Consider the following 24,142-nt stretch of genomic DNA (forward strand, 5'->3'; position numbering starts at 1 on the left):
CATGAAAATATTCCAGAAAACTAGCAAGTACTACCTTTATGTTATCTTAGTTTGGGCAATAGAAATAAGCATATTAATTTTTTTGATGTTCTTATTCAACCTATCCTGTGGCTTACTCATGTTGAGAAGGCACACAAATGAGATTGGACCTCTTTAAGAGAAATGAGTGGAAGACATTGTGACATTTCCCATTTACTGATGAATAAGTTAAAACATATACTTCAAACCTTAGCAATGCATTTAAGATAACCAATTTTTTGTATGTCAGGAGACAAGTCTAAGTCTGATTTAGCTTTCAAGGAAACCAAGCAGACTTGGAGCAGGAGTTTAAAATATACCGTGGAACTTGAATATTCAATATACAAGCAACCGGAGATTACATTAATTACACTAATTAAAGTTCTGGGCAGATTTCTATATGTTAGATTACTTTTAATTGTAAAAAGGCATCTCAAGGTTAAAGGTATTTATGAAAATATTCTCATTAGTATTCAAAACTTTAGTCTCAGAGCTTTCTAGTGAGATCTAAAATATTTAATCCACTTGATCATGAAAACAAATTATTAGTAATCAAGAAATAGCCTCAGTATTATTTGTAGTTTTTAGCTTCAGATGGCACTTAGGAGCATAGAGGTCTGAAAAGTATGAAAACTAATTAAAAGTTTTAACCAAAGTTATTAGAATATCAATATCAATCTGACTCAATGGTGAGGGATCAGATTTTTAAAATATGAGGGCAGAAAGGAACTTGACCTTCTATTTAAATTTTATTTGAATATGTTCACCTCTTATTCATTTGGACTTGCTTTTTTGAAGTTCAAAATCAAGTTCTTTGAGATTGAAAATAAGTGACAGAGATAAATCCAAAGCTAGTGACACTTGCACACAATATGCCAGCTTCAGATGGAGTTATCAGCATTTCATCCTCACTGCATTGTGCTGAAATTCTCCTCATCCATTCCTTCTCTGGAATACTCCTGTTGAAGAGGCAGGATAATAACTACCCTGCCAATTAAGGTGTTCTACCTAGGGCCAGCCGGAGCTTAGTTTGGGGACAAGGTCACTTGCTGGGATGTAGTTGTAGTTCTCCAATTACTAGTAGTTCCACTACCTCTTCTAACTTGTCAGATAATGAGGAGACTTTGAAGGCTAAATCCAGCAGTAGCTCCTAGCGGGGTTAATGCAGAGTGAATGACAATGATACCTCAGGAGTGAGAATCTGACAATGTCTGTCAAGCTCTGTTCATAAGGATGATGGAGTTCATTGCTACTCAATACTTCTAGGGAAAGGTACTGTTCTTGATCTTATCAGTGACAAAAGGACCAGGTTACTTACTTTGGCAGAAGTTCATTAACTCCTTCATATTGCCCACATAAAGTGGGCATTAACTTAATATCCTAATTAGCCGAATATGTCACACAGGACAGCTCACCTGAAAAACCATGTCATCTAGTGTCTTTTTCTCACGTCTTGACTCTTTTGTCAATAATTTTTTTTTAGTTTCTGAGTTTAGAGATGAATAAAAGTGGTTATACAACAATTATTTTTAGAACTCATTAGAAACACAACTGAGAGAATAAGAATAACAAATTAGGCTCCCAAATGAAAAACAGAAAGATTTTATATTAACTATAACAATGTTCACTGCTGACTACATTGGTGAATCATTTAACTGAAGACTGAAAACAACAATAATTCAACAAAAAGCCCTATAAAATGATTCTAATGATTTGCCATTCTATAGTCATAGAAAATTGACTTTGATGGCCTGAAAAATAATGTCTCCCAAACTTAAGCTATATTTTTGAAACTATAGTGTAAAGATAAATTGGTAATATAGCAAAAGATTTTTTAGTGATTCGATTCTTTTGCATGTGTTTTTTCTTCCACTCATGTTTATTTATTGAAATAGTCAAGGATAGTCCTTTTCTTTGATTATTCATGGATTCCAATGTGTAAAAGATGGAGAGAGCAAATGGTCTTTTTGGCTCCTTGGGGATCTTCTGAGTCACTCCTCAAATTCTACTGAAGTTTGCTTTGAATAAATGGACAAAACCCACTCTTGACAAGTATACATACAAGTATTTAAAGAGATGCAAATATTTCTTTTGACTCATCTCTCAAGTAGCTAGCTGGTTTAGACCTCAATATTTAATGTATTTTCTTGCTGAGATAGTAATTCTGCATCCCAAGCTTATTTTGTAGAAAAAAATGTTGAATAAGACACTATGAAAATCTCTTTTATCTTATAGAACAGATTCCTTTTACCAAATTTTAGTTACTAGATTCAAAATATTAACTTAATATTTTTTTGATATATATGACAAGTTTACTAAGAGCATGGAGGATATTTTCCACATACTTTTTTAATAGGCCCCATACAAATCATTACAATCTTTCGAGTTCCACATTTCCTACAGAAAAGGAGGTGATGCAAAATAGTTACAATATTTTAATTAGCATTTTGATAAACAAAAAAATTATCAGTTGGGTAGTATATTTAGACATTTTATAGTAGCTCTTTTAATACTTAAGATTTATTAGTTCTTCTGGATGCGTTCTGTACTATTATAGCATACATACTGTCCTACTTTCCATCTAATAGTTTGCTGCCTAGTGTCCAAAACAATACCAAAATGGCAGCTGGGAGATTGTTATTTGCGATGTAGTAGTACATTTAAAGTATTTTTCTATGTGTTCTTTTTCTTTAGTTTCTTTACTGAAATAGTATTACCTTTACATAATTTTGTTTTCCTATATAATATTCATATACTGAAACTTATTTGGACATAATATAAGCAAAAATATTTTTCTTTGCATGTCCTCAGTCTAGTTCATAAGAAAGAGGTTTCCTTTTTCATCAATCCATGAATTCTTTTTGCTTGCTGAGTTGTTAGAACATTGTCAAGGATCTATTTTAATTCTTTGTCTCCTCTATAAAGTAATATTTTTCTTCTAGGGCAAGTTTGGGCTCTGTGGTTCAGTGAGGCTCAATACTGCTCCTTCATAAGTTTTTTTTCAGAGATTCTTGCTCTTTAGTACTAGTTATTTCTCCTTTTACGTTCAAAGAAAAGTTTCCTGCTCTTCTCAGGCCCCAAATGACAGTAAACTGATAATCTGACAAATTAATCTATATGCAGCTATTCTTAGGTGCTTTTCCAAGTGACCTAGACATGCATTTTATTTTTACTTATTTATTTATTTATTTGCTTTTTGGGTCACACCCGGCGATGCTCAGGGATTACTCCTGGCTCTACACTCAGGAATTACTCATGGCGGTGCTCAGGGGACCATATGGGATGCCGGGGATATAAACTGGGTCAGTCAAGTGCAAGGCAAATGCCCTACCCACTGTCCCATCACTCCAGCCCCTAGACATACATTTTATTTATTTATTTATTTTATTTATTTTTTTTTAGACATACATTTTAGATGGCTGCATTCTTTCTTTTTCTGAGTATTGAGACCCCTTTTCATTATATAATCAGTGCTACTCAACAGGGAATACATGCTTGGCCAGTGATTTTGAGACCTTTCCCACAACACCATCCCATGGCCTTTCAGTTTACAAAGAGACCCTGTATTTCAGACTCAGACATACACTTATTGTATCTATCGATTCTATTGTTTAGGCCTCTATGGCTATCTTTTAAATGTTTAATTTAATTTCATTCTTATCTGTTTGTTTTGGGGCCACACCTGAAAATGCTCAGAGATCACTCCTTGGGACTATATGTGGTACTGAGGATCAAATCAGGGCTGGCCTATGCCAGGCAAGTGCTCTACCCACTGTATTATTGCTCTGACCACCCGCTGTGGCTATTTTAGGTTTGTTGAATCTACTCTTTTCAATTAGGGTAGAGTAGTGAGGGATGAATTTTGTTTCACTTTGTTATTATGCTCTATTCAAAAACAATTTCCAGATCTGCTGGAACCAAAATTATAGAAATGTGTCTCAAATTATCATGCAAACACAAAACAATGAACAATTTTAGCAAATTTCTGCTTAATTAGAAAACTTGGACAAATTTTCTAGAAATGTGAACCACTATAAATTGGGTGTAATATAATAGCATGTTTATTATAAATGCTCATATTTATTATATTCTCATATTTATTTTAGCCACAGTGTTAATATCATTATAAGCATCATATCCTCTAATTCTTTTTCTCTTATTTTTGGTTTCTGGGTCACCCCCAGCGATGCTCAGGGATTACTTCTGGCAATACTTAGGTGATCATATGGATGCCAGGGATTGAACCCAGGTGCAAGGCAAGTGCCCTCACTGCTGTACTCTACCACTCTGGCCCCCATATCCTCTAATTCTTGAAACAGTCCTAAGGACTAGTATTTCATTTACATTTTACAGATGAGAACTGGAGTCTCAGTGACTACACGTTTCACTGGCCACAGCTCTGCTCTCCTTCTCTGAGGACAGTTGATTCTTGTTTATGCCTCCTCATTCTTCAGTGACTGGGACAGTATTTCTTACTAGCATGGACCTTGACTTTCCTCAGTATGAATATAATGGGTTCATACTTTCCTAAGTATGAAAATAGTAGATTCTTTTTAGAACTATAGAGAATTAGCCATGTTTTCTAACTGATTCAATCATTTAACCAGATTATGTTATGCAGATCAAAACAAATGCTGAAAAGAAAAGAATGTGTGGTTCTATGTTCTATAAAGAATTAGAACTAACGATTTTCTGTGAGCTTTCTCCAGCACAGAAACTGCTGCATCAGTTTAATCATTTCCCCCCCACAAGCTCAAAGCATTTTTCTCTTATGTTATCACCAGTTTTTCAGAAGCTAGGAAAATAAACATTTAAATTTAATTGGTACCAATGATTAGTGGCATATGTTCAGGAATTTTGGGCATTCAAAGTAAGGGAATAACTAATGCCTAAAGCCAATGGGAATGATGAACAGGAAAACTGGTTTTCAGTAGGAAGCTTGCCAGTGTTTGTGTGTTTAGTGGGGCGGGTGGGAGGGGGGAGGGAGGCGGGGAGGGGGTTGGAATAGGTCAGGGTAGAGTCTACTCTGACACTGATGAGAGAAGTGGTCACTATGAATGAGGATTAGTTGCTGAAAGAAGGTAAAGTCATATGCATGATACTCTATCAGTAATAGTATTGTAAACCACACTGCCTCAAAGAACAGGTTGACAGAAAAAGGAATAAACAGAAAAAGAAGAAAAATCTACCCTTAGAGAAAGGTACATTGAAGAAACAAGGGACATTGATGGAGGGAAACAGACACTGGTGAAGGGACTGATGTTGGTATATCCTATTTCTGAAAGTTGGGGGTGGAACGATAGTACAATGGGTAGGGAGTTTACCTTGCACGTGGTCGTCGGGGGTTCCATTCCCAGCATCCCATATGCCGCCCGCTGCCCCCCATTTCCCCCGCACAGCCAGGAGTAATTCCTGAGTGCAAAGCCAGGAGTAACTCCTAGGTATCCCCGGGTGTGACCCAAAAACCAAAAAAACAAACACACACACATACAAAAACCCAAAAACAAACAAAAAACCCCAAATCAATCATACATAGTTCTGCAACTTTGTAATTTACGGCGATTCAAACAAAATAATATTTTACCCAATTAGTTCATGAATTTAATTATTAATTAATACTGATTCACTTTTTCTTGTTTGTTTTTAGTTTGGGGGCCACACCTAGTGGTGCCCAGAGCTTACTTAAGGCTCTATGCGCAGCGATCAATGCTGGTTGGAGTTGGGAGACGATTGTGATGCTGAAAATTGAACCCGGATATTTTTGTGTGTGCAAAGCAAGAGCTCTACCTCTGGATTATTTTTTTTTGCGACCTCATTTTGTGTTTTTTTTTCAGGGTGAGGTGCGTCACAGCCATGATCTAGGGGGCTGGAGTTCTCTCCTATTGATAATCCAGCAGTATGGACCTGATAGTTCAATGATGTAGTGCTGCTTGGTCCTTCCCTAGCATGGGGGACATATTAGAACTATAGCAGCTCTGCTGGGGGTTGGGGGGGAGATACGTGGAGTTCATGTGGTGCCAGGTATTGGACTCAGGGCCTCACATGTGCAAGGCATTCATTTTATCCCTTTAAATTATGTTCCATCTCCACTTTGTGCTTTATAATTTACTTAACATTGAATTTCAAATCATGTAGATATGTATGCACATATGTATGTATCCATATATTACTTCAGTCTAACTTTCTATTCATGAAAACAAAAACCCAGTGGAACAATGTTCCTGCAAAATGGAGAAACAGCAATTTATTTTAAATAATTTTTAAAGAAGCCAACTCTTAGGTCCCAAGATAACTTACTCAATTTAATGTTCATTATAGTGTTCTGTTTAGCAGATGTTTAGAGAGGTCAAAATTCATTGTCTTCTAAGCTGCAAATTTTGTTTCATCTATTTTATTCTCTGTAGAATAAAATTGATGGAAAAATATGTCTGTTTGGATTTTAGAGATGGCCAGGAATGTGACATAAACACAGAGAAAATTCATGTTTCCTTGAGGCTGTTTTCAGAGGTTTCCTATTTGGGCCTGCTGCAACTACTTCTGGGTTCTTTGTAAGATCAGGCTTTCTTCTTGATATGTGAGATATTCATTTTTGTAAACAAGACATTTTTCATTTAAAAGAGAATGTCTTATAATTAGTGGGCATTTTTTTCTTTTACTATTTCTATTTCAAGATTCTCTCCAGACTCTAACATAAAATACAAAGTAGGATTTTTGCCTCCAGTACAAATGATAAACTGAAAGTGTTGAATGTTTAGTATTCTTAAATTCAATAAATAAATTCTATGTTGATGGTTTTAATGATATTTTGCTATGTTGCATTTTAATTTAAAAAATAATAATATCCTATTTCACAGTAAAGCTCCAGAAATATGGTAGTCAAAACAAGAATGGAAAGAAAAATTTGGCATATACATATAAAAGTTGGATATAATTTTAAGTCATGTACCTCTATAATTCTAGTTTTATTCTTCTCCTCCTTTTCTCTCCATAGAGCATATTAGGGTCAGAATGTTTTCTGTTGTGTCTTAGAAATTACTGGACATGCAAAGTATAGTAATTCTTCCATGCCTAAATGAACAGCATTCCCAAAGAGTGATAGCTTCTTAATCACCAGACATATTCCTCTGCAATGTTCTTAACTCACAGAACTCATTTATTTGAATTATTATCAAAGATATCAGAAATCTTTGAATATTCATTTTGAAAATCAACAGCCTTTTACTCCTTCGAAGTAGAATACCAATATTTACATGACAATTCTTTAATGAGGCAAAATAATGATGTGTTATTTAAGAAATGAAGTGGGTTTAAATCCAAGGGAGCCTCAACTAAGCATATAAAAGATTAAAATATTTATATTAAGTTAACTGTGCTTAAGTGACTTTTAAATTGCCTTTAAAAATTGATGGGTTGCTGTTGTGTGTGGTTGAAAATAAACATCCTGCTCTTACTATTAGACAGAGACTATTGACATAACTATGTTCACCAACACAGACTACAAAATTTGAATTGTTTTAGTTTTCCATCTTAGAAAAGAAAGAGAACCATTCCTCCAGTATTAGCAATAGTTGATGATTTTATAGCAGAGACTTGTGTGCTATTCTTAAAAAGAAATACAAAGTGTTAAAGTTTTAACTGAATGAGGAAGTTATGTTTTGCTTTGATTTGATGTTCAGCTCAAAATTTAAAGGTCAATTTTAATTTAAAGTCACTTTAGTGAAGTGAAACTCTTATGAAAGTTTACCATCTTAATTTTCTTAGTGATTTGGTTGTTTCACTAAAGAAATCTAGAGTAGAGTTACACAATAGAGCCCACAAAAGAGCCCCAGTGCAGAGGATTTAAAAAGTTTGTAATATATAAAATATAATATTAGAATATGTATAAATATGTATAAACATATATATTGAGTCTGAGCTTTTCTCTAGATTTTTTTCTACTTAAAAGAGTCAGCATGTATAGGGCATATTTAATCACTTGATATTCCTTCCTTCTCTTCCTTCCTTCCTTCCTTCCTTCCTTCCTTCCTTCCTTCCTTCCTTCCTTCCTTCCTTCCTCCCTTTGTTTGAGGGCCACACGTGGTGAAGCTCAGAGCTTCCTTTTTGCCTGTGCTCATGAATCCCACCTGATGTGTTGGGGGCCAGAGATAAACCTGGGTGGCCCTATCTGCTGTACTATCTCTCTCCGACCATTTTTGCTTTGTTTTTCTAAAGAGGCTGTAAAATAATTGGCAGTAAATATTTAGAAAGTGACTCTGGGGATGGAGGGATGGGGAAAGTTAAAGCATATACCAGAAGAGATATGGGTGAAATCACTGAATTGGGAGGGGTGTGCACTTTGACCCAGAAGCAGAGGCAGATGCTTACAGAGAGAGTTCTGTGCAAGGGTAAAATAGGAGAAATTATGAACATTTTAGGACATAGCACTTCAGGCTAAGATTGAGTTTGGATTTCCAATTGTGTAATTCTTCCTAAGACAAGGAAGAAAAGGAAGTATACAGAATAATAATGTAATTAAATGTATCAGAAGATTGGACTTTATTCAGAAAAATCTGATCAGACCCTAGGAACATGCATTTGAAAGACTGGAGCGATAGCACAGCAGGTAGGGCGTTCGCCTTACAAGCGGCCAACATGGCTGACCCGAGTTCGATTCCTCCGCCCCTCTCAGAGAGCCCGGCAAGCTACCGAGAGTATTCGATATGCCAGACACAGTAACAACAAAGTCTCCAATGGAGACGTTACTGGGCCCGCTCGAGCAAATCGACGATCAACGGGAGGGCCTTTACCTTTTCAGAAAACAGTTACCAATCAGAAATATTTGAGTTGGGATGCACAAGTTGTGATCCTAAAGAATGTTGCCCAATCTTTCCAACAATGGGCAAAAGTTCAAGATTGTCTTATTTAGAAAAGGGTTAAGATGCTTTTATTATTCTTTTTTAATTTCAGTTCTATTTTTTTATGTTTTTGGGGGGATTGGGATGTGGTTTGTGCTACATCCAGATCTGCTTAGGGAATCACTCCTGACAGGTCTAAGCAGATGTAAGTAGTGCCGAGGATCAGACTTGGTTCGCTGTGGACACAAAAACTCTCCTTCCCAGTGGTCTATTTCCCCAGTTTTTTGCCTTTTTTTGGCATTGGAATCTGCCTAATTTTGAATGACATCTCCTATTAATGAGCATTTTTTTTTTGCTTTTTGGGTCACACCTGGCATTGCACAGGTCTTACTCTTGGCTCATGCACTTTGGAATTACTTCTGGCAGTATTTGGGGGACCAAATGAGATGCTAGGAATCAAACCTGGGTCAGCCACGTGAAAGGCAAATGCCCTACCCGCTCTGCTATTGCTCCATTCCTTAAAGAGCATTTTTGGTCAGATTTTCTTATATAGTAGATTCACGTGCAATACACTGTGTTGAAAATATCCTTAAACCTAACCTCTTGCAATGTCTGATTTCAGCTTTAGCATTTATCAAACAGGGCAACTTTTAAGTTAAAAACATTTTCATTTTCTTCCTTAATAGATAAGGAGGAATTGTTACCCATATTAAGGAAATTATTTTTTGTTCGTTTACAAAGAAGGGTCAGATAAATAGTGTAAAGGTGAGTGACTGCTGCATCTGAGCGGTGGTCAGAACAGCTGAGATGGCAGAGAGAGATTACCCATGGGAAGAATAAAACGTAGATTCCGCTAGTGGCAATACTGAGTTACTATGGAAAAGCACCATGATAAGCATTTGTATTGGATAGAGTTGATGATTTAGTTCAGATTCTTTTTGTTTTTGGTCCTGGTCTAAACAAATATAAATTGATTCCCAGTAATGCAGTGGCTCTCTACTATTGCTGGTTGTGCCTCAGTAGTGATATTGAGGCAGGGGTTTGCAAAGGGTTGAAATACGTGTGTACCAAAGTCTATTCATATATATAAATAATAAAGGACACACAATCTTTAAGCTATGTATAGATACTACTGTGATTAATTCAGTCCGGCTTAAATAGATTAAAGGATTTTACTAAATTTATATATATATATGTGCATCCTATGGTGTGTGTATTACATACACAAACATAATACTTTACATTTTTCTCAAGAATTTAATACAAAAATAGTCATTCATAAGATAGAAAAGAACTTCATGAGCTAAAATATATCTTCTAGTGCAAGATGTTAAGGATCCTGGAAAAGAAAATTGGAGAGAACTTAAATGATCTTAATCAGTTTCTTTGCAATTGATCTAACTATCAATGTTTTTTGTGATTCCTGGGAAAGGGATATAAAGATTTAAGAGTAAACATGAGGGGCTGGAGCAATAGCACAGTGGGTAGGGCATTTGCCTTGCATGTGGCCAACCCGGGTTCAATTCCCAGCATCCCATGTGGTGTTTGGGGGACCATCAAGCACCACCAGGGGTGATTCCTGCATGCATGAGCCAAGAGTAACCCCTGTGCATTGCCGAGTGTGACCCCAAAATATAAAAAAGAGTAAGCATGAATAAGACATGAGTATAACAGGTAATGGAAGCAGTAATAAAGACAATGATTTTATTAGTTCAATGAAATGGAAGTGATGAACCAGTCTGGGAGAAGGACCTGGACGATTCAAGAGAGGCAGACACCGAAAGATTAATCTTGTGGGAAATTGAAACTGTAATCAAAAGCCTTCCCAAAAAGAAAAGTCCAGGTCCAGATGGATTCACCTGCTAATTTTTCCAAACATTTAAAGGGTGCCTATTGCCAGTTCTTCTCAATCTTTTCTAGGAAATTGAAAAAACAAAAATTCTCCCAAACAGTTTCTATGAAGCCCATATCTCTCTAATACCAAAAGGAAACATAGACACCACAACAAAAGAAAACTACAGGTCAATGTCCCTGATGAATACGGATGTGAAGATTATCAACAAAATACTAGCAAATAGAATTCAACTACTCATCAAAAAGATCATACACCATGACCAAGTAGGATTCATTCCGGGCATGCAAGGCTGGTTTTACACTCGAAAATCAATCAACATAATCCACCATATCAACAAAAGAAAAGATAAAAATCATATGATCATATCAATAGATGCAGAGAAAGCATTTGACAAGATCCAGCACTCGTTTATGATGAAAACCCTCACCAAAATGGGGATAGAGGGGACTTTCCTCAATATAGTTAAAGCCATCTATCACAAGCCTACAGGAAGCATCATCCTCAATGGAAAACTGAGAGCCTTTCCTTTAAGATCAAGGACGAGACAAGGATGCCCACTCTCTCCATGGCTGTTCAATATAGTACTGGAAGTACTTGCAATAGCGATTAGGTAAGAAAAAGATATCAAGGGCATCCAAGTAGAAAAGAAAGAAACCAAGCTCTAACTATTCACAGATGATATGATACTATACTTAGAGAACCCTAAAACCTCTACCAAGAAACTCCTAGAAATGATAGATTTGTATAGTAAAGTTGCAGGCTATAAAATCAATACCCCAAAGTCCATGGCTTTCCTATATGCAAACAGTGAGAGAGAAGAAAGCGACATGAAAAAAACAATCCCGTTCACAATTGTGCCCCAGAAAAGCAACTACCTAGGAATTAGCTTAACTAAAAAAGTAAAGGACCTCCTGTACAAAGAAAAGTATAAAACGCTGCTTCAGGAAGTAAAAGAGGACACGAGGAAATGAAAAATATCCCCAGTTCATGGATAGGGAGAATTAACTTTGTCAAAATGGCAATACTTCCCAAAGCACTGTACAAATTCAATGCGATCCCTATTACGATACCCATGGCATTCTTCAAAGAAATGGAGCAAACACTCCTGAAATTTATATGGAACAATAAGCCCCCACGAATAGCTAAAGCAATTCTTGGGGAAAAGAAAATGGGAGGAATCAACCAACCTAACTTCAAACTCTACGAGAAAGCAGTAATAATTAAAACAGCATGGTACTGGAACAAAGGCAGAGCTGCAGACCAATGGAACAGAGTTGAATATACTGACATCTCCTCCCAAGCATATGATCACCTAATCTTTGATAAAGGAACAAGAAATGTGAAGTGGAGTAAGGAAAACCTCTTTAACAAATTGTGCTGGCAAAATTGGACAGCTACATGCAAAAAAAGTGGGCTCAGATCTCTGCCTAACGCCATGTACAAAATTAAGATAAAAATGGATTAAAGACCTCAACATCAGACTGGAATCCATAAGGTACATTGAAGACAAAGTCGGCAAAACTCTCCATGAATTTGAAGCTAATGGTATCTTCAAAGATGTCACGCCACTGGCTAAGCAAGTGAAAACAAAGATAGACAAATGGGACTATCTTAAACTAAGAAGCTTCTGCACCTCAAAAGAAACAGTGACCAAAATACAAAGACAATCTACAGAAAGGGAAAGGATATTTGCCAACACAACCGACAAGGGGTTGATATCAAGGATTTAAAAGTACTGGTTGAACTCCACAAGAAGAAAACATCCAGCTCCATCAGAAAATGGGGCGATGAAATGAACAGAAACTTCCTCAAAGAAGAAATCCGAATGGCTAAAAGGCACATGAAAAAATGCTCTACATCATAAATCATCAGGGAGATGCAGATCAAAACAATGAGATATCATTTCACACCACAGAGACTGCCCACATCCAAACGAACAAAAGCAACCAGTGTTGTCACGGATTTGCTGAGAAAAAGACCCTCCTTCACTGCTGGTGGGAATGGCTACTGCTTCATCCCTTTTGGAAAACAGTATGGACAATTCTCAAAAAATGAGAAATTGAGCTCCCATTTGGCCCAGCAATACCACTCCTGGGAATATACCCCGGAGAGGCAAAAAAGTATAGCCGAAGTGACATCTGCAATTGTCTGTTTATTGCAGCACTCTTTACAATAGCTAGAATCTGGAAAAAACCTGAGTGCCCGAGTACAGATGACTGGTTTAAGAAACTTTGGTACATCTACACAATGGATGACTATTTAGCTGTCAGAAAGGATGAAGTTGTGAAATTTACATGCAAGTGGTACTACATGTAAATTATCATGCTAGGCGAAATGAGATAGAAAAAGGACAGACATAAATTCCATTCATCTGGGGAACATAAAGTAACAAAATAGGAGACTAACCCCCAAGAATAGCCGAGATAAATATCAGGAGGTTTACTCCATGGCTTGGAGGCCAGTTGCACACTCTAGGGGTAAAGGCAGCTCAGATAGAAAAGGGAGCACCAAATAAAGGGTATTGGGAGGATCCTCCCAGGATGGGAGAAGCATGCTGAAAGTAGACTCTAGACCGAACATGATTGTCACTAAATGCTTCTTTTGCAAACCACAGCACCCAAAAGGAGAGAGAGAACAAAAGGGAATGCCCTGACACAGAGGCAGAATGGGGTGGGGGGATGTGGGGGGTGGGAGGGATACTGGGATTAGTGGTGGTGGAGAATGGGCACTGGTGGAGGGATGGGTACTCGATCATTGTACAACTGAAATGCAAGCTCAAAAATTTGTAAGTCTACAACTGTACCTCATGGTGTTTTACTAATAAAAATAAATAAAAATAAAAATAAAAAAGTATAACCTTGTGGGCCACTTAAATTTTACAATCTGTTAGGTTATAGACTCATGCATTTTCTTTTGTTTATATTTTGCTATAAATATTTGTGATGTTGTACTAAGTCTTTATAAATCTATTTATTCACTGTATCACTCTAGCACTGTCCTCCCATCCCATTGCTCATCAATTTGCTCGAGCGGGCCCAGTAGCGTCTCCAGTGTTAGACTTGTTGTTACTGTGTTTGGCATATTGAATACATCACGGGGAGCTTGCCAGGCTTTGCCGTGCAAGCGAGATACTCTTGGGAGCTTGCCGGGCTCCCTGAGAGGGGTCAAAGAATCGAATCGAACCCGGGTTAGCCGGGCCAGCTTCATGCAAGGCAACCGCCCTACTGCTGTACTATCACTCCAGTCCTTTATTCACTGTACCTTCTCTAATGGGACTGATTGCCTATATTTCTTCTTTGGGTAGATTATTTAATTGAAACTTTCCATCTATCTGTAATGAGACCAAGATTGGATTTATTTAGCTCTTACCAGTTTACATGTTTGAGTGTGCCCTCATTTTTGCACATTTTTTCTCTAAGAAAGTTATATTTCTGTCCTTGCAAAAAGGACACTATTTTCTCATCTCTTTTCTTATGGGCTTATGTAAGTTGACACTTGCTGTGCCTTCTCTCTCACTCAGTGCTATTTGAAAATGCCTGCCCAGGGTCCCCTAGGGGACTGAGTTTCTAGACTGAGGACTAGTGTTGCTTTCAGGGTGAAACCTCCAAACCTCTTCAAAGAACAGACAGGTTTGACCCCGGAGCCCTTGTGTATAACAGTCAGTCACAAGGTGGCCGTCTTACATGACCTATGGCATGTGCCTGGCACCATAAACTGTGCTCAAGGGCAAGTGACACACTTCCTGATTAAAAATGAATTCTTGCTGCAATATTATTAAATATTAAGAGCCACAAATAAATCCAGAGGATAGATATGTGACCCAACAAGACACTTAGCCATACTTCTGCATTCTTTTTTAAAAATATGGAGTGCTTCTTGAATTTGTGCGTCATTCTTGTGCAAAGGTCTTGCTAATCCCTGTATTGTTCCAGTTTTTATATATATGCTGCCAGAGCAAGCACATACTTCTGCATCCTTAAAACCCACAGCATTAAATTACCAAGGAAATGAGATGTTTTAAAAAAAATGTTTGTTTTTAACTATTTGAGACACCTGGGGAGGATAAATATGGGATTTTGAAAGTGACAAGTGTATTTTAGAGGTGAACAGCTGGGAGATATTTTTTTTTAACCTAGCCAGTCTCAGTTCAGTGTCTATATCTGCTAATGAAGACAGTATTGGATCACGCACTAACACTGAGAAAAGAACATTGAACACAAATGTTATACATTCTTTCAGGAAGTTTAAATGTCTGAGTTGTAGTCAAGTCTTTATTTGGAATGCATATTAACTCAACAGCATAATAAAATTGAAAGTGTGAGTTTAATTACTTTAAATTCTTTTAACTCCATTTAATATGACCTAAATGGAGAAGAAGTTAAAAACAAAAGCTTGTAGCTTTTAAAGTTTCTCTTTAAATACACTTTTAATCTTTATTTTTTCAAGTAGTTAGAAAACTTGGTTTTGGAGATACTTTTGTATTGTATCTATCTATCTATCTATATGTCTATATATGACACTTGCATTTGTTTAATGTTTGCATGAATGTGTTGATAGAGTTTTAAGCAAGAGGTCTTACAAAGTTGCCAATCATTATTGAGTGTATACTTAAAATATTAGCATACAATATAGTTGACTTATTAATATATACACACACATACATATATGTTGCAGTTTAATTTAGGAGCATACTGTAACATCATAGTGTGAAAGTCAGAAATGGCATGATTTGGAATTTCAATTTTTTTTAAACTTTAAAGTTGAGAGCCATACCTGACTGCTCAGGGCTTACTCCTGGCTCTGTGTTTAGGGATCACTCTGATGTTGCTCTATGACCATATGTGGTACGGGGACATTAAACCTGAGTCAGCTATTTGCAAGAATATTGCCTTATTTCCTGTATTGCCTTTCAGTCCTCAGGAATTTCAACTTTTTAAAAACAAGAATTTGAACATTAATGTTTTTTTATTTTGAGGATAAAGATGCCAGATTATATTCAGTAACCTAGCAGGACTATTTACTTGGACTCATGTCAATAACTACTAGAAGCTAAGAGCTTTCTCTTAGGGTGTGGTTCTTGAGCAGAAAGTAGATTCCTTTATCTATAATCTTTTTATCTGAGGTATTCTCAACAGAGACAAATGAATGCTTCTTCTATTTCTCTTTATTTTTCCCTTAGGTCAAGAAATGGCCATCCAAACAATAATATGTTCATTTGAATATTTGAGTACTGATTTGATAATTTTGGTTACGCCGTTTACTACTTTCCTGCTGTTTAGTGAGTCTCATCCTCTGAAGTTGTTCATAGATTTATTTTACTGTGAAATACTTTATTATCCACCTTGAAATAATTATGTCAGTGAAGGTATGTGCCTTTCCTGAAATGTAGATTGTGGAGATAAATATCAGAAGAAAGACTTCTGCAAGCAAGGGAGTGCATTGCAAATATATCCCAAGTGGTAAAAGACAATGAAAATTCACTTCAAATAGGAAACAGAGAGGGGCTGGAGAGACAGTACAGAGGGTAAAGTACTTGCCTTGAATGTGTCCAACTGGGATCGATCCTTACAGCCCCAGTTTTGGTTTCCTGAGCCTGACAGAATTGACCCCTGAGTGCAAACCCATGAGAAAGCCCTGAGCACAGCAGGGTTTGCCCACCAACTTCCTCACCAAAAAAAAGAAAGGAAAAAAGATAAGTATCTAGATGATTTTAAATGCTCCATTGTTTCATTTCATCAATATGAAGGTAAAATCTTGTTTGTTTGTTTAGAGTTTTGGGTCATACTTTGGACTTTGGGCTAATCCATGCATAATATTTGGCGGTGACTTCCATGGTCCTTGGGGCACCATGTGGTGCCAGAAATAAAACATATGGACTCACACATAAAAGGTAAGTGCTCTACCGGTGAACTATGATCCTATCCTCTCTCATTTTCTTTCTTTTATAGATAGAGGAACACAGTGTGCCCTTGATCAAACTTTATTTAATAAGGACAGCAAACTTGATTTTTAAAATGCATTGATTTAGAAAAATTAAAGCCATTCCAATAGATTTAAATAATTCATTGCTTCAGATTTAGTAGACTTGGTTAATTATAAGAAATTTACATGGCACTTTACAAAAAGACATCCAAATGACTTGTCTACTCTTTTTTGCCTTATTTTTCATCACCCACTTCCTCTTTCCTCTACCTTCTCATCACTAAAAATTTTTTTTTCCTAAATTGCAAATTAAATCTCTGGTATAACATAGCCTGACCACTTCCAAGGTCCTTTATCTGGAGTGTAAACTTTAATGCTGTCGCTGACTATATCCCTTTTCTAGATGAATGATGCCAGTACTATTCATAGCACTACAGTTAGGGGTCTCTTAACATTTCTATTCTAAACACCTATTTTCAAAGGTTTACAACTCAGCTATAAAAATGTGCTCCAGGCGGAAACTTAGCATACAGGGTCCTAGCCCAGAAGCAATATTTTATTCTTTTATGTATTAATCTTGAAAAAAATTGTGTGACTATTTTAAAGAACTGGAGCATTCACAGTAATAGAAGTTATGGACACAGGGTATCAGGAAAGATCACATGCCAACAAGTCCCCTCATTTGTAATAGGTTTATCTGAAATTCAGTTTCACAACATCTCTTTCCTGCTTTTCATTCTCTCTTTCAATTCTCTCTGCTCAGAAATAAATCTAGTTTTATTGCTTTTATTATTTGTTTCAATAGCCTCATTTGTGGAACTATTTAGTAGTTATGCCACCTTGATCTATGGGCCTATCCACAGGTGGCCTACAAGTATGTATTAGCCTCTCCAATGAAACATCAGATTTGGGAGACCAGGGTGCCACGATTATTTTTGCTCTTTCTTTTGTTACTGTTTTTATTCAAAAATAGAGAAAAATTAGAAGGTGATCATTCATTTTTGTTAGACATCATTAAAAATGAATCAAAAATTTGATGGCAATACAAAGAATAATATTTGTGTTTTATTGTTAAAAATATTTTCCAAGGTATTGACTCAAATATTCATAAACATATTCTAACTTTTTTTTAACATATTCTAACTTTTACTGTTCTTTATGATCTATTAAATGTGAGGGATTTTCCACTAAGGATCTAGTGCACTAATAACAAATGAATTGGTAATGAAGTATTTTTATAGGCATCTAATAACATGATTATATTTGCTGGGTTTCATCTACCCAAATAACCTTTGTATTTTGTATTTTTTAAGAATATGTATCATAGATTTAAAACCCATTTATTACTTGTATTCTTTTTTTAATGGTGTATTTTATGCAGTTGCAAACCTTATTCCCTATAACATTAATATTGTTACTTGAAATTTTTTATTATTTATTATAATATAATAATGATTTTAATAATTTGGAAATATAATGCTTCTTTTCAAGTCAGATTATTGAGAGCAATACTGAAACATCAACAAGACATATGGCTTTGTTTACATTTTGATCATTAGCAACTATTTTGAAAGTAATAATATATCACAGGTAAAGAGAAACAAACAATAAAAACAAACACTAACACTCTAAAAGTACTACATAGAGGACGAAGATGTACTTCTGGGTCATTACAGGCACAGATTATGTCGGTGATAGGAAGTTATTTTTTCCTATAAAATTTAATATTTATCTCACTATATGTCTGATATGATGAATGGACATTAGCTGCTCATTGGTTAATAAAAATGCTTTTTACACAATGCATTTTCAATTCTATAGAATAGCACACTTTTCAGGTCTCTGAGACTACATGGCCCTTCTATGCCCGTTACCTTCTCCAATGGCACCCTTTTCAATTCACCGTCTCTGATCATGGGAGTTGGCAGAGTAGAAAGATGAAAAGTGACAGGCCTGGTGGGGCCAGAAAGGCGTAAGTGAGGCAGAGAGAATGAAGGAGAATGTGTGAGCACATATGTATCCTTCATGATTCTCAGTTCTTCTTCACCATCTGCCCATAGTGTGAATTCTTTAATAACTATTTCAGAATGTGTAACATTTACTTGGAAATTCACAGATGTATTAAATTATGAATATACTTTAAATAAAATATAATCAAACTTACTTTCATTTTCGATGCATTATATATGTGTATATATGTAAATAAATACATGTATGTATACACACATACACTCATTCATTCATCAAACATTCATTGAGCAGCTAGTCTATATCTAGCACTGCAGTAGAAGCCAAGAAGACTTGTACAAAAAGAGCTGGCTTTCAGAGGGCGGGGAGAAAGTTTCAGAAACAAATAATTATAATGTGATCAGTATAAAGTGACAATTAGATTACATTGTGATGGCGCTTTATGAGTGAACGAAGAAGGAAGATCTTTTGAAAAGACTGGGGATGCTTCAAAGAGAATAAGGTCTCTATGTTGAGTCTTGAGCGATAATTACCATTTGGTAAGAACATGTCCAGTTGTAGAGGCATACGAGAACTTTTGTAGGTTTTATAATTAAATATTAGAACATTATGAGGTATAGAATAAAATATTTTGATTAGAATGGTGTGAAACAGCTGGAAAGTTATGAAAAACTTGTTTGTCTTTCATCCTGTAGGTATGAGAGATAGTTACAATTTTTAAGCATTGACGTAATGTGATTTGTTTCGAATGATAACTCTGGTGTATTTAATAGACTAAGTTGGGTGGATAAAAATTGGGTGGAGGAAGATAAAATCTAAGGGTTTTTGTCATATTAGGTGGGAGATAGGGTAGATGAGGATAGAATTAATGCAGTAGCAGAGCAATTGAAATAACGATTCACTTTTAAAAGAGGTAGAACAATAAGATCTTGAATCTGAGTATGGGGATTAAAGGAGAAAAACCTTTAGATAACTATTTTTGACATAACACATGACATTTAATTGCTATAAAATTTAGAAAGTATGACAATGAAATATTATTCCTCACCAGTTAATATGGACACTATATGAAATACTGGAAGCAATAGATATTGGTTAGGATGTAGAGAATAAAAAATTTTTATTGATTCACCATGAGATACAGGTACAAAGTTTTAATATTTGAGTTTTGCTCATGCAACGATCAATCATCCATCCCTTCAACAGTGCACATTTTCCCACCACAAAATCCCCAGTAACACCCCAACCCCATTCAAACCTTTCCCCTACCTGTGTGGCAGACAATTTCCACAATAGTCTCTCTCTACTATGATTATATTCAATATTTCAACATCAGTCCCACCACCACTCAAATATGCCGAAAATGCAATGGTAGGCAATTTGTTTTGTATTGCATGTTACGAATAGCATAGAATGTCATGTGGCCACTTAAAATTTTAATAATTAGGGTCTGGACCACAGTGGTAGGGCATTTGTCTGGCATGCTGACAGCCCGGCTGTGCCAGGTTCGATTCCTTCACCCCTCTCTGAGAGCCCGGTAAGCTACCGAGAGTATCTCGCCCACATGGCAAGCTATCTGTGACATGCCAAACACAGTAACAAAAAAAAAAGTCTCACAACAGAGGCATTACTGGGCCTTCTCGAACAAATTGATGAATAATGGGAGGACGGTGCTATATAATTAGGGTCTGGAGAGATCTCTGCAGTGAACTGCTCAGTTCCGAGATTCATGTATGTGTCTCTGGATTATGGCTTTGTAGGAATTTAATAAGTAGCCTGGGGCAGTTTGTGGGCATCATCTCAGAGTCCCATCAGGGTAAGGGGAAGGAGAAGGGCACGCTCCTCCCCTGTCCTTGAGATCTGGTGTTTGTCACTTTTGCTCCTGTGTACCTGGACTTTTTGTTGGGTCCTAGATGATGGAGACCGCTGGGATTCCTAGGTGGCAGGTGGAGGAACAGCACCTGCTCCCGTCTGGAGTGACCCAGCAAAAATGGCATATTACTATGTATGGAGGCATCTCTGCAGCGAGTTGCTTTGTTCCGAGATTTGTGTGTCTGTTGCAGCTATACATCTTTAAAAAAGAACTTGGAAGTACAAATTAGTTCATTGGTTAACTTATTTTTCTTTATGTTTTAAATACTGGAGGCATAGTAATAAGATATAAACAAAGATGACATAAAGCTCATTTGCACTTATGAAGCTTAGAGAGACAAAGAAGTAACGAATAAAGTATCATTTAATGTGATAAATTACAAATAACGGTGAATCTAAAGTGATACAAAGAAAATAAAAATTAAAAACAATTTTAATATTTGGAGGTTAATGGGAGGAATTTCAGAGCTGACTTTCTTGAGGAGGTCGCAATTGATTGAAATCTGAAGGGTAAGTATGATTTATTTAAGTGCTATGTAAAAAATATGAGATCGAAAGGTAACTAAAGATGGAAGGCAGAAGTAATTGCTTTAGGTAGACAGAATAAAATGGGATAAATAGAGAGAGAATGAACTCCTGGTGACATCAAGGATTGCTTTGTGGGAGAGGGGCAAGGAAAGTGTTAGGTGAAGCAGAATCCAGAGAATTAGTGATGCTGTAAATATAAAGAATATTCAATAATGTCAAATGCTACAGAGAAAAAGCAGATAAATAAATAAATCTCACTTAAATTAATATGGCCTATCTATTTGCTAAATTTCACGGCATATATTGGTATTCGTAGAGATTTATTTCATAGCAAAGAATTTTTAAAACTTTTTCCTCTTGTAAGCACTTTGCCAGAGAAATGCAACATGTGTGGGTGTGGCTGCCAGAAACACTTCATATTAATTATGCATTTCATTTTTAATTAACTTATGGTGAATATGCATTCAGAAACCTTTCACCGTTGCCAATTTATTTTACAACATTCACATTCAGTTCTGCGACCACATATGGGGTCTTGACCCCAGTTTAAGAAACTAGAGTTTAACTCACTAAGGAAAGAAAAGATGTTCTTATGTATTTACTAAGTGAGGCAAAATTTATAACTAACACGAATGAGTTCTATTTTCTTTCCCTGTTCCACCCTTTTGCAGATCCTGGCACCAGAAAACTTTATTTTCTGCATGATTATTTATTCCTTCTAGATAATACATATAAGTCGAATCATTTGCTATATGTCTGATTTCCGTCACTGACAATAGTACTCTTTATTCTCATATATATGCATAAGTTGTATCAGCATTTCCCCCATTTTTATTTATTTTACTTTTAGGGGATAAGTGGGGGCCCACCTGACAATACTCAGGGCTTACTCCTGGCCTTGTGCTCAGGGATTACTCCTGGTGGTGCTTGGGGGACCATATGTGCTGCTGGGGATTGAAGTTGGGTGGGTCCTGTGCAAGGTGAACATCTTACCCACTATATATTTCTAGGGCCCCCATTTCCTCCCATTTAGGGATGGGGAATTGAGAAGTATTTTATTATATTGCTGTAACACATTTACTTTATTCATAGGCCAATTGACCTGTAGGTTGTTTTCAGTTTTGAAAATTGTAAAAACTTTTGTGCATACTATTTTTCTGACATCCAGTTTATAATTATTTTCACTTAAAGAGAGAGTTTTATTTATCAGTGGTAGGGAATGAGCCAGTAGGGAGAAAGAAGAAACCAAAAAATAAGTGAGTCATTGACAGAAAAAGATTACAACAAAGGAAAAGTGAAGACTACAACATTTGTTGTTTATTTGGAAACTGATTTGATAACAAAATTAAAAAAATTTAATCTATTGATATTTTACTGATTGCTAGATATTTTACTTAAAGACATTACAAATATGTTTTGTATTATTAGCTTAAAATGAATCTTGAACATATTTTTATAAATGTGGTAAGATGGCACATCTTAGAATATCTGTAAATATTTCAAAATTTAAGAGAGATATGCATTGGTCATTGCATTGCTTAATAGAGACATTTAATTTGGATCAGTTTCTTGCAACGCACTTAGCAGATTTTAAAATCCATTTTGTTGGGACACCTCTGAGACCCCACGCTAGATAATAAGGACTGCTGGAAGCTGATTTCATAATTTCTAAGTGCAACTGAGGTAGAATTAAAGTGCAAATGTAATTTTTGAAGTGCTTGACGTGAGAGAAGCTATAAAATTTCTCTGTGCTCTGACTTGTTTTAATTTCTATATGAATGTTTCATACAATAGTCTTTTTACTGTTTTTCAAGTCATGAACAATTATATTTGATGAAAGGGCAATTATCACTCATAGAAACTCGGCATTCCAAAAGCTATGAAAAATCTTACTCTAAGATTCTGCCTTCCTGCACTATACTACGATGTTGGAAAAGCTATGGAAACATCTGATTCTGAAAGTTTCAACTTGAATTTTTGGAATATAGCAAGTTGGGATTTTTTTTCCCCAAAATGCAGGAATGTTCTCAACCTGTGGAGAAAAAATATCATTGCAGTTTTGCCACTTAAATATTAATAACACTATTGTTTTATAGTTCCAAAAGCTTCCAGAAGTCCTGTTTGTTCTCTAAGAGAGTGAATGACAAAGGTGACACATTATGCAGGTGTCAAGCTCAAGCTACATGATATTACTGCTTTGGTGTATCGATGATTCCCAAATATTCTCTTTCAACGTTGAACCACCCTCTGTCTCTGCCCTGCTCCCTTCTCATTTAAAATTAAATGTAGAGTCATTGGCAGTCTTTAAACTTGATTTTCATCCCAGGCCTAATGACTTACAGGTGGTAATTTTTTTCCCTCAGTCACATTTCCCCAAATCTATCCAAAGATACTGCCAATGAGAACATTTTAGAAGAAATATAGGAAAAGATCTATTAAAAATATATTGCAAAAACCTTTTCACTTTGTTCCCTGAAACCAAGTTTCTTGCCCTTTTTTCCCCTAATGTTTGAGTTACGGGAATGATTTCATTTATCACTAGGACATATTACTCCAGACTCTATACTGAAATCTAAGATATTTTAATGTTCTTTAGCTGTTATCAACTAACAAATATTCTAGAGAGACTAATCTGTGAAATGTATTGGGCTCATTTTAGCATCAACACACCTATTTTGGTTTTCTTCTTTCACAATACTTAGGTCCATTAAAAAGAAGACACTGAGTGTCAGTGGTTATTAATGTGGATGCTGATTAGCAATACTCTGAATAGGTATTAAAATTGTATTGTCAGTATGTTCCCATTTTTTAAAACACTGAAGCGAAAGTGGGTGGGAGTCAGTGAAAATATTTATTCCGATACATATTACTTTTTGCAATTGTCACTAGGGTAATCTACCTAGCATTTAATGTGATACTGCTGTGTACCAAGTTTTCATTTTTTTTTGCTTTTTGGGTCACACCTGGCAATGCACAGGGGTTACTCCTCGTTCTACACCCAGGAGTTACCCCTGGCGGTGCTCAGGGAATCATATGGGATGCTGGGTATCGAACCCGGGTCGGCCACATGCAAGGCAAATGCCCTACCCGCTGTGCTGTTGCTCCAGCCCCACCTCTCCAAGTTTTAAGAGTCAGAATTTTTGAA

At 36.1% G+C, this 24,142-nt stretch overlaps 1 non-coding gene across 1 annotated transcript; it reads right to left on the minus strand.

Moving 5' to 3' along the window:
- Window positions 1-14,565: 14,565 nt before the first annotated feature.
- On the minus strand, window positions 14,566-14,669 carry LOC130021930 (U6 spliceosomal RNA). The gene has a single exon (XR_008792256.1). It is a non-coding gene; the product is annotated as a U6 spliceosomal RNA (small nuclear RNA).
- Between the last annotated feature and the right edge of the window lie 9,473 nt (window positions 14,670-24,142).

This window comes from Sorex fumeus, unplaced genomic scaffold (assembly GCF_029834395.1).
Source record: "Sorex fumeus unplaced genomic scaffold, SorFum_2.1 ptg000018l, whole genome shotgun sequence".
In the NCBI taxonomy this organism is placed as follows: domain Eukaryota; kingdom Metazoa; phylum Chordata; class Mammalia; order Eulipotyphla; family Soricidae; genus Sorex; species Sorex fumeus.